Genomic DNA, 10,000 nt, shown 5'->3' with positions numbered 1-10,000 from the left:
GGCGTAAATGAAGAGAGGCAGTCGGCATGAAACCTTCTTTTATTAAGTGTTGTTTTCATCGAGCGTCTTTCATTAAAGGTTGTGTTCTGAAGCAGTCTTTTCTTCAACAGCGCTGTTCTCCGGGGAGAAGGTCTGCCGGCATCTCTAGAAATCTCCCCCCGCCCCTGACCGCCTCCCCCCCCGCCCCCGTTGCCGGTTTGCGCGGCGCCCCCCCCTCCCGACGTTGCCTCTTGCCGCTACCCCCCGCCCCCCCCCCGCTGCCGGTTTGCGCGGAGCCCCCCCTCCCGACGTTGCCTCTTGCCGCTACCCCCGCCCCCCCCCCGCTGCCGGTTTGCGCGGAGCTCCCCCTTCCCGCCGTTGCCTCTTGCCGCTACCCCCCGCCCCCCCCCCGCTGCCGGTTTGCGCGGAGCCCCCCCTTCCCGCCGTTGCCTCTTGCCGCTACCCCCCGCCCCCCCCCCGCTGCCGGTTTGCGCGGAGCCCCCCCTTCCCGCCGTTGCCTCTTGCCGCTACCCCCGCCCCCCCCCGCTGCCGGTTTGCGCGGAGCCCCCCCTTCCCGCCGTTGCCTCTTGCCGCTACCCCCGCCCCCCCCCCGCTGCCGGTTTGCGCGGAGGCCCCCCTTCCCGCCGTTGCCTCTTGCCGTTACCCCCGCCCCCCCCCCGCTGCCGGTTTGCGCGGAGCGCCCCCGCCTGCCGTTGCCTCTCGCCGCGGCCACCACCGCCCCCTCCACACCCCCGGGCCCCCGTTACCGGTTTGCGCGGAGCCCCCCCTCCCGACGTTGCCTCTTGCCGCTGCTGCCACCCCCAGCTCCCCACACCCCCCGGCTCCCGTTAGCGGTTTGCGCGGAGCCCCCCCTTCCCGCCGTTGCCTCTTGCCGCTACCCCCGCCCCCCCCCCCCCGCTGCCGGTTTGCGCGGAGCCCCCCCGCCTGCCGTTGCCTCTTGCCGCGGCCGCCACCGCCCCCCCCCACACCCCCCGGCCCCCGTTACCGGTTTGCGCGGAGCCCCCCCTCCCGACGTTGCCTCTTGCCGCTGCTGCCACCCCCAGCTCCCCACACCCCCCGGCTCCCGTTAGCGGTTTGCGCGGAGCCCCCCCTTCCCGCCGTTGCCTCTTGCCGCTACCCCCGCCCCCCCCCCCCCGCAGCCGGTTTGCGCGGAGCCCCCCCGCCTGCCGTTGCCTCTTGCCGCGGCCGCCACCGCCCCCCCCACACCCCCCGGCCCCCGTTACCGGTTTGCGCGGAGCCCCCCCCTCCCGACGTTGCCTCTTGCCGCTGCTGCCACCCCCAGCTCCCCACACCCCCCGGCTCCCGTTAGCGGTTTGCGCGGAGCCCCCCCTTCCCCCCTTCGCGGGCTGCCGCTTCCCTCCCGGGCTGCCCGGCTGCTCTCTAACCCCTGCGACCGAGGCGGCGCTGTTAGGGCGGCCGTGCCGGTGCCCCTTGCCGCAGCTAGCCTCTCGCCGCTGCCCCTCCCGTCCGTCGTCCCCCGTCCCCAAAAACTTGCTGCTCTCCACGCTGGAGCCTGCACGGGGGAGGTTGCGCTCCGCTCCTCCGGCCCTAAAGCCGCCCTCGCCCGCCCCCCGGCTTGCCGCTTGGCTCGGCTGCCCGCCCGCCCGCTAATCCCCCCAACGCCCCCACCCCAAAAACACCCCAGCCCTACCGCATGCCGCTCCCCCTCTCCCCGCTCTCGCTGACCGCTGCCACCCCCCCCCCACCCCTCCCCCCCGAAACAAACCCCCCAGCCCTACCGCATGCCGCTCCCCCTCTCTCCCTAGCCTGCCCCCCCCGCCGTCGCTTGCTGCCGCCGCCGCCGCCGCCGCCGCCGCCGCCGCCGGGACCCGCCTCGGTCTGGTGGCGCGCGCTCGGAGATCCCCGGCTACCCGTCCGTCCGTCCCTCCCTCCCGCCCCGCCCCGGGGGAGGGCCCGGGGCAGCGCGGGCAGGCGGGGAGCAAAAAAAGGCGCGGGCGCCAAAAAACGTCGGGGTCCCGGGGTGGCGGAGGGGGGCGGCGGCGGGGGCGGCGGCGGGTACACGGCGCCGGGTCCAGGGCGCCGGGTCCAGCCCGTCCCGGGGCGGGGACAGGTGGTGTCGTCCGTCCCCGCCCCCGTAACCTGCTCTGAAGCATCCGCTTCCCGCCGCGGTTCGCCCTCCACCCCCCCGCCGCACACGCAGCTGCCGCTTCCCGCCGCCTCTGCCCCCCGCCCCGGGATCAACCACCCGCCGGGTCCAGCCGGTCCCGGTCCCGGGAACCTGCTCCCGGGGCCAGCCGGAGCCACGCCCCCTCCTCTGACGCTTCCAGCTGCCGCCTCCCCTCCCACCCCCCAAACTCACACTGGCCCTCGCCGGCCCGCCCACCCGCCTACCTGCTTGCCCGCCGCCGCTGGGTGGCGTGCCGGACACTCGCACACAGGTACACAGACAGGGACACAGGGACACAGGCACTCAGGCACACAGGGACACAGGGACACAAGGACACAGGGACACAGGCACTCAGGCACTCAGGCACTCAGGGACACAGGGACACAGGGACACAGGCACTCAGGCACTCAGGGACACAGGGACACAGGGACACAGGGACACAGGCACTCAGGCACTCAGGGACACAGGGACACAGGGACACAGGGACACAGGCACTCAGGCACACAGGGACACAGGTGGCGGGCCGGAGGCCTCTCTCCACTGTGTGGCAGGGGTCCAAGAGCCACCCCAGCCCAACCCAGAGGGTCTTTTGCACCTCTCTAGAGGCCACCCAGAGACCCCAGGCCGCAGCAGAAGCCTCCCCCGCATGCTCTGCAGGCTTCCGACCCACCCCAGGCCGCACCAGAAGCCTCCCCCGCAAGCTCTGCAGGCTTCCGACCCACCCCTGGCCGCAGCAGAAGCCTCTCCCGCACGCTCTGCAGGCTTCCGACCCACCCCAGGCCGCAGCAGAAGCCTCTCCCGCACGCTCTGCAGGCTTCTCAGCCACCCCAGGCCGCAGCAGAAGCCTCCCCCGCACGCACTGCAGGCTTCTCAGCCACCCCAGGCCGCACCAGAAGCCTCTCCCGCACGCTCTGCAGGCTTCTCAGCCACCCCAGGCCGCACCAGAAGCCTCCCCCGCACGCTCTGCAGGCTTCTCAGCCACCCCAGGCCGCAGCAGAAGCCTCCCCCGCATGCTCTGCAGGCTTCCGACCCACCCCAGGCCGCACCAGAAGCCTCCCCCGCACGCTCTGCAGGCTTCTCAGCCACCCCAGGCCGCAGCAGAAGCCTCTCCCGCACGCTCTGCAGGCTTCTCAGCCACCCCAGGCCGCACCAGAAGCCTCTCCCGCACGCTCTGCAGGCTTCTCAGCCACCCCAGGCCGCACCAGAAGCCTCCCCCGCACGCTCTGCAGGCTTCTCAGCCACCCCAGGCCGCAGCAGAAGCCTCTCCCGCACGCTCTGCAGGCTTCTCAGCCACCCCAGGCCGCACCAGAAGCCTCCCCCCGCACGCTCTGCAGGCTTCTCAGCCACCCCAGGCCGCACCAGAAGCCTCTCCCGCACGCTCTGCAGGCTTCTCAGCCACCCCAGGCCGCACCAGAAGCCTCCCCCGCACGCTCTGCAGGCTTCTCAGCCACCCCAGGCCGCACCAGAAGCCTCCCCCGCACGCTCTGCAGGCTTCCCACCCACCCCAGGCCGCAGCAGAAGCCTCTCCCGCACGCCCTGCAGGCTTCTCAGCCACCCCAGGCCGCAGCAGAAGCCTCTCCCGCACGCTCTGCAGGCTTCTCAGCCACCCCAGGCCGCAGCAGAAGCCTCTCCCGCACGCTCTGCAGGCTTCTCAGCCACCCCAGGCCGCAGCAGAAGCCTCTCCCGCACGCTCTGCAGGCTTCTCAGCCACCCCAGGCCGCACCAGAAGCCTCTCCCGCACGCTCTGCAGGCTTCTCAGCCACCCCAGGCCGCAGCAGAAGCCTCTCCCGCACGCTCTGCAGGCTTCTCAGCCACCCCAGGCCGCAGCAGAAGCCTCTCCCGCACGCTCTGCAGGCTTCTCAGCCACCCCAGGCCCCAACAGAAGCCTCTCCCGCACGCTCTGCAGGCTTCCGACCCACCCCAGGCCGCACCAGAAGCCTCCCCCGCACGCTCTGTAGGCTTCTGATCCACCCCAGGCCCCAACAGAAGCCTCCCCCGCACGCTCTGCAGGCTTCCGACCCACCCCAGGCCGCACCAGAAGCCTCCCCCGCACGCTCTGCAGGCTTCTCCGCCACCACAGGCCGCACCAGAGGATCTTTTGCACCTCTCTGGACGCCACCCAGAGACTCCAGGCCGCACCAGAGGCCCCCCCCCCCAACCATTTACAGGCTGCAGTGCCAGCCTAGGCCCCGCTGGCAGCCTCCCTTGTCTGCTTTGGAAGGCCTCCCATCCACTCCAGACCTGCCTGGAGGCCTCCCTCGACTGCTCCCGGGGCCCTCGAAGCCACCCTAGGCCTTTCTGGAGGACCTGCTCGACCGCTCGGGCGGCTTCTGACGCACCCTCGGCCATCCGGCGCCCAGCAGCTCCCAGGGCCAGGCACCGGCCTCCCCCTCCGGCCGCCCCTGGGGCCGGGGGTGGCTCGGACTCGGCGCCCCCAACGTGTCGTCCCGTCCCCCCCCCGCCCCGCACCGCCGAACATTCGCTGCAGCCGAGGGCTTGCCGCTCGACGCCTACCCCACCCGCCCAGCCCCCCGCTGCGGCCCGGCGCTGCCCCGGCCGCTGCGCCCCGCCTCTCATCGCTCCCCCCACCCGGCAACCGGCCGCCGGGCACGGCAAGTCCCAGGGCAGGGAACAGGTGCTGCCGGGACCCCGTGCTGGCTGCCGGCTTCCCGGGGCTGCCCCGGGCACGGACAGGTCGCCCCCCCGCCCCGGCGAATGTTCACCGAACCGGCTGCCGGCTGCCTTCGAGCACCCCCCGCCCCCCGCCACTATCGTCCCCCCCCGCCCCCCCTCCGCCTCCGCTGCCGCTTCTCCCCGCACCGCCTCCACTGCCTCCCCCCGCCGCCGGCGAACGAGTCGCCGGATCCGTAGGGTGCCGGGAGCCCGAACGGCGAGCGGCTCCGGCTGCTGCCGGGACCGCGGGGATTCGAGCCGGTCCGGCCGCGGCCGGGACCCCGTGCCGGAAGCCGGCATCCCGGGACGGCCCCGGGACGGCCCCGGTCGCCGGCCGGGTGACGTTCAGCGAAGCGGCTGCCGCCAGTCTTTGGGCCTCCCCCGTGCCGGGGCCGCGGGGCTTCGAGCCGGTCCGGCCGCGGCCGGGATCCGGGGCCGGACGATGGCTTCCCGGGCCGGTCCCGGTCGCCTCCCGGGTGACGTTCACCGAAGCGGCTGACGGCTGTCTTCGAGCCCCCCCCCCCCCTCCGCCTCCGCGGCCGCTTCTGCCCGCACCCCCTCCACTGCCTCCCCCCGCCGCCCGCGAACGAGTCGGCGGATCCGTAGGGTGCCGGGAGCCCGAACGGCGAGCGGCTCCGGCTGCTGCCGGGACCGCGGGGATTCGAGCCGGTCCGGCCGCGGCCGGGACCCCGTGCCGGAAGCCGGCATCCCGGGACGGCCCCGGGACGGCCCCGGTCGCCGGCCGGGTGACGTTCAGCGAAGCGGCTGCCGCCAGTCTTTGGGCCTCCCCCGTGCCGGGGCCGCGGGGCTTCGAGCCGGTCCGGCCGCGGCCGGGATCCCGGGCCGGACGATGGCTTCCCGGGCCGGTCCCGGTCGCCTCCCGGGTGACGTTCACCGAAGCGGCTGCCGGCTGTCTTCGAGCCCCCCCCCCCCCTCCGCCTCCGCTGCCGCTTCTCCCCGCACCCCCTCCACTGCCTCCCCCCGCCGCCGGCGAACGAGTCGCCGGATCTGTAGGGTGCCGGGAGCCCGAACGGCGAGCGGCTCCGGCTGCTGCCGGGACCGCGGGGATTCGAGCCGCTCCGGCCGCGGCCGGGACCCCGTGCCGGAAGCCGGCATCCCCGGACGGCCCCGGGACGGCCCCGGTCGCCGGCCGGGTGACGTTCACCGAAGCGGCTGCCGGCTGTCTTCGAGCCCCCCCCCCCTCCGCCTCCGCTGCCGCTTCTGCCCGCACCCCCTCCACTGCCTCCCCCCGCCGCCGGCGAACGAGTCGGCGGATCCGTAGGGTGCCGGGAGCCCGAACGGCGAGCGGCTCCGGCTGCTGCCGGGACCGCGGGGATTCGAGCCGGTCCGGCCGCGGCCGGGACCCCGTGCCGGAAGCCGGCATCCCGGGACGGCCCCGGGACGGCCCCGGTCGCCGGCCGGGTGACGTTCAGCGGAGCGGCTGCCGCCAGTCTTTGGGCCTCCCCCGTGCCGGGGCCGCGGGGATTCGAGCCGGTCCGGCCGCGGCCGGGATCCGGGGCCGGACGATGGCTTCCCGGGCCGGTCCCGGTCGCCTCCCGGGTGACGTTCACCGAAGCGGCTGACGGCTGTCTTCGAGCCCCCCCCCCCCCCTCCGCCTCCGCGGCCGCTTCTGCCCGCACCCCCTCCACTGCCTCCCCCCGCCGCCCGCGAACGAGTCGCCGGATCTGTAGGGTGCCGGGAGCCCGAACGGCGAGCGGCTCCGGCTGCTGCCGGGACCGCGGGGATTCGAGCCGGTCCGGCCGCGGCCGGGACCCCGTGCCGGAAGCCGGCATCCCCGGACAGCCCCGGGACGGCCCCGGTCGCCGGCCGGGTGACGTTCACCGAAGCGGCTGCCGGCTGTCTTCGAGCCCCCCCCCCCCTCCGCCTCCGCTGCCGCTTCTCCCCGCACCCCCTCCACTGCCTCCCCCCGCCGCCGGCGAACGAGTTCGGCGGATCCGTAGGGTGCCGGGAGCCCGAACGGCGAGCGGCTCCGGCTGCTGCCGGGACCGCGGGGATTCGAGCCGGTCCGGCCGCGGCCGGGACCCCGTGCCGGAAGCCGGCATCCCGGGACGGCCCCGGGACGGCCCCGGTCGCCGGCCGGGTGACGTTCAGCGGAGCGGCTGCCGCCAGTCTTTGGGCCTCCCCCGTGCCGGGGCCGCGGGGATTCGAGCCGGTCCGGCCGCGGCCGGGATCCGGGGCCGGACGATGGCTTCCCGGGCCGGTCCCGGTCGCCTCCCGGGTGACGTTCACCGAAGCGGCTGACGGCTGTCTTCGAGCCCCCCCCCCCCCCTCCGCCTCCGCGGCCGCTTCTGCCCGCACCCCCTCCACTGCCTCCCCCCGCCGCCCGCGAACGAGTCGCCGGATCTGTAGGGTGCCGGGAGCCCGAACGGCGAGCGGCTCCGGCTGCTGTCGGGACCGCGGGGATTCGAGCCGGTCCGGCCGCGGCCGGGACCCCGTGCCGGAAGCCGGCATCCCCGGACAGCCCCGGGACGGCCCCGGTCGCGGCCGGGTGACGTTCACCGAAGCGGCTGCCGGCTGTCTTCGAGCCCCCCCCCCCTTCCGCCTCCGCTGCCGCTTCTCCCCGCACCCCCTCCACTGCCTCCCCCCGCCGCCGGCGAACGAGTCGGCGGATCCATACCGTCCCGAGAGCCCGAGGCGGCGGCACCCAGTGCGGGTCCGGCCGAGGCCGGGACCCCGTGCCTGTCGCAGGCTTCCCGGGACGGCCCCGGAACGGCCGCGGTCGCCGGCCGGGTGACGTTCTCCGAAGCGGCTGCCGGCTGTCTTCGAGCCCCCCCCCCCCCCGCCGGAGCCGCGGGGATACGAGCCGGTCCGGCCGCGGCCGGGACCCCGTGCCGGAAGCCGGCATCCCGGGACGGCCCCGGGACGGCCCCGATCGCCTCCTGGGTGACGTTCACCGAAGCGGCTGCCGGCTGTCTTCGAGCCCCCCCCCCCTCCGCCTCCGCTGCCGCTTCTCCCCGCACCCCCTCCACTGCCTCCCCCCGCCGCCCGCGAACGAGTCGCCGGATCTGTAGGGGGCCGGGAGCCCGAGGCGGCGAGCGGCTCCGGCTGCTGCCGGGACCGCGAGGCTTCGAGCCGGTCCGGCCGCGGCCGGGATCTCGTGCCGAACGTCGTCTTCCCGGGACGGTCCCGGGAGGGCCCCAGTCTCCTCCCGGGTGACGTTCACCGAAGCGGCTGCCGGCTGTCTTCGAGCCCCCCCCCCCCTCCGCCTCCGCTGCCGCTTCTCCCCGCACCCCCTCCACTGCCTCCCCCCGCCGCCGGCGAACGAGTCGGCGGATCCATACCGTCCCGAGAGCCCGAGGCGGCGGCACCCAGTGCGGGTCCGGCCGAGGCCGGGACCCCGTGCCTGTCGCAGGCTTCCCGGGACGGCCCCGGAACGGCCGCGGTCGCCGGCCGGGTGACGTTCTCCGAAGCGGCTGCCGGCTGTCTTCGAGCCCCCCCCCCCCCTGCCGGAGCCGCGGGGATACGAGCCGGTCCGGCCGCGGCCGGGACCCCCGTGCCGGAAGCCGGCATCCCGGGACGGCCCCGGGACGGCCCCGATCGCCTCCTGGGTGACGTTCACCGAAGCGGCTGCCGGCTGTCTTCGAGCCCCCCCCCCCCCCTCCGCCTCCGCGGCCGCTTCTGCCCGCACCCCCTCCACTGCCTCCCCCCGCCGCCCGCGAACGAGTCGCCGGATCTGTAGGGTGCCGGGAGCCCGAACGGCGAGCGGCTCCGGCTGCTGTCGGGACCGCGGGGATTCGAGCCGGTCCGGCCGCGGCCGGGACCCCGTGCCGGAAGCCGGCATCCCCGGACAGCCCCGGGACGGCCCCGGTCGCCGGCCGGGTGACGTTCACCGAAGCGGCTGCCGGCTGTCTTCGAGCCCCCCCCCCCCTCCGCCTCCGCTGCCGCTTCTGCCCGCACCCCCTCCACTGCCTCCCCCCGCCGCCGGCGAACGAGTCGGCGGATCCGTAGGGTGCCGGGAGCCCGAACGGCGAGCGGCTCCGGCTGCTGCCGGGACCGCGGGGATTCGAGCCGGTCCGGCCGCGGCCGGGACCCCGTGCCGGAAGCCGGCATCCCGGGACGGCCCCGGGACGGCCCCGGTCGCCGGCCGGGTGACGTTCAGCGGAGCGGCTGCCGCCAGTCTTCGAGCCCCCCCCCCCCCTGCCGGAGCCGCGGGGATACGAGCCGGTCCGGCCGCGGCCGGGACCCCGTGGCGGAAGCCGGCATCCCGGGACGGCCCCGGGACGGCCCCGATCGCCTCCTGGGTGACGTTCACCGAAGCGGCTGCCGGCTGTCTTCGAGCCCCCCCCCCCCCCTCCGCCTCCGCGGCCGCTTCTGCCCGCACCCCCTCCACTGCCTCCCCCCGCCGCCCGCGAACGAGTCGCCGGATCTGTAGGGTGCCGGGAGCCCGAACGGCGAGCGGCTCCGGCTGCTGCCGGGACCGCGAGGCTTCGAGCCGGTCCGGCCGCGGCCGGGATCTCGTGCCGAACGTCGTCTTCCCGGGACGGTCCCGGGAGGGCCCCAGTCTCCTCCCGGGTGACGTTCACCGAAGCGGCTGCCGGCTGTCTTCGAGCCCCCACCCCTGCCGTGGCCGCGGGGATTCGCCCCGGTCCGGCAGCTGACGGTTCCCTGTGTCGGACGCCGGCTTCCCGGGACTGCCCCGGGACAGCCCCGGTCGCCTCCCGGGTGACGTTCACCGAAGCTGCTGCCGCCTGTCTTTGTCCCCCCCCCCCCCGTGCTCTCCCTCAGGCGGGAGGTAGACGTGCTCTCCCTGGGCGAGTAGACGTGCTCTCCCTGGGCGAGTAGACGTGCTCTCCCTGGGCGAGTAGACGTGCTCTCCCTGGGCGAGTAGACGTGCTCTCCCTGGGCGAGTAGACGTGCTCTCCCTGGGCGAGTAGACGTGCTCTCCCTGGGCGAGTAGACGTGCTCTCCCTCGGCGAGTAGACGTGCTCTCCCTCGGCGAGTAGACGTGCTCTCCCTGGGCGAGTAGACGTGCTCTCCCTGGGCGAGTAGACGTGCTCTCCCTGGGCGAGTAGACGTGCTCTCCCTGGGCGAGTAGACGTGCTCTCCCTCGGCGAGTAGACGTGCTCTCCCTCGGCGAGTAGACGTGCTCTCCCTCGGCGAGTAGACGTGCTCTCCCTCGGCGAGTAGACGTGCTCTCCCTCGGCGAGTAGACGTGCTCTCCGCGGAGATCGCGCTTGT

The sequence above is a fragment of the Melanerpes formicivorus genome, unplaced genomic scaffold, assembly GCF_026170545.1.
Source record: "Melanerpes formicivorus ecotype bairdi unplaced genomic scaffold, bMelFor1.0.p_v2 SCAF_233, whole genome shotgun sequence".
NCBI classification, from domain to species: Eukaryota; Metazoa; Chordata; class Aves; order Piciformes; family Picidae; genus Melanerpes; species Melanerpes formicivorus.
This window is presented reverse-complemented; position numbering follows the sequence as displayed.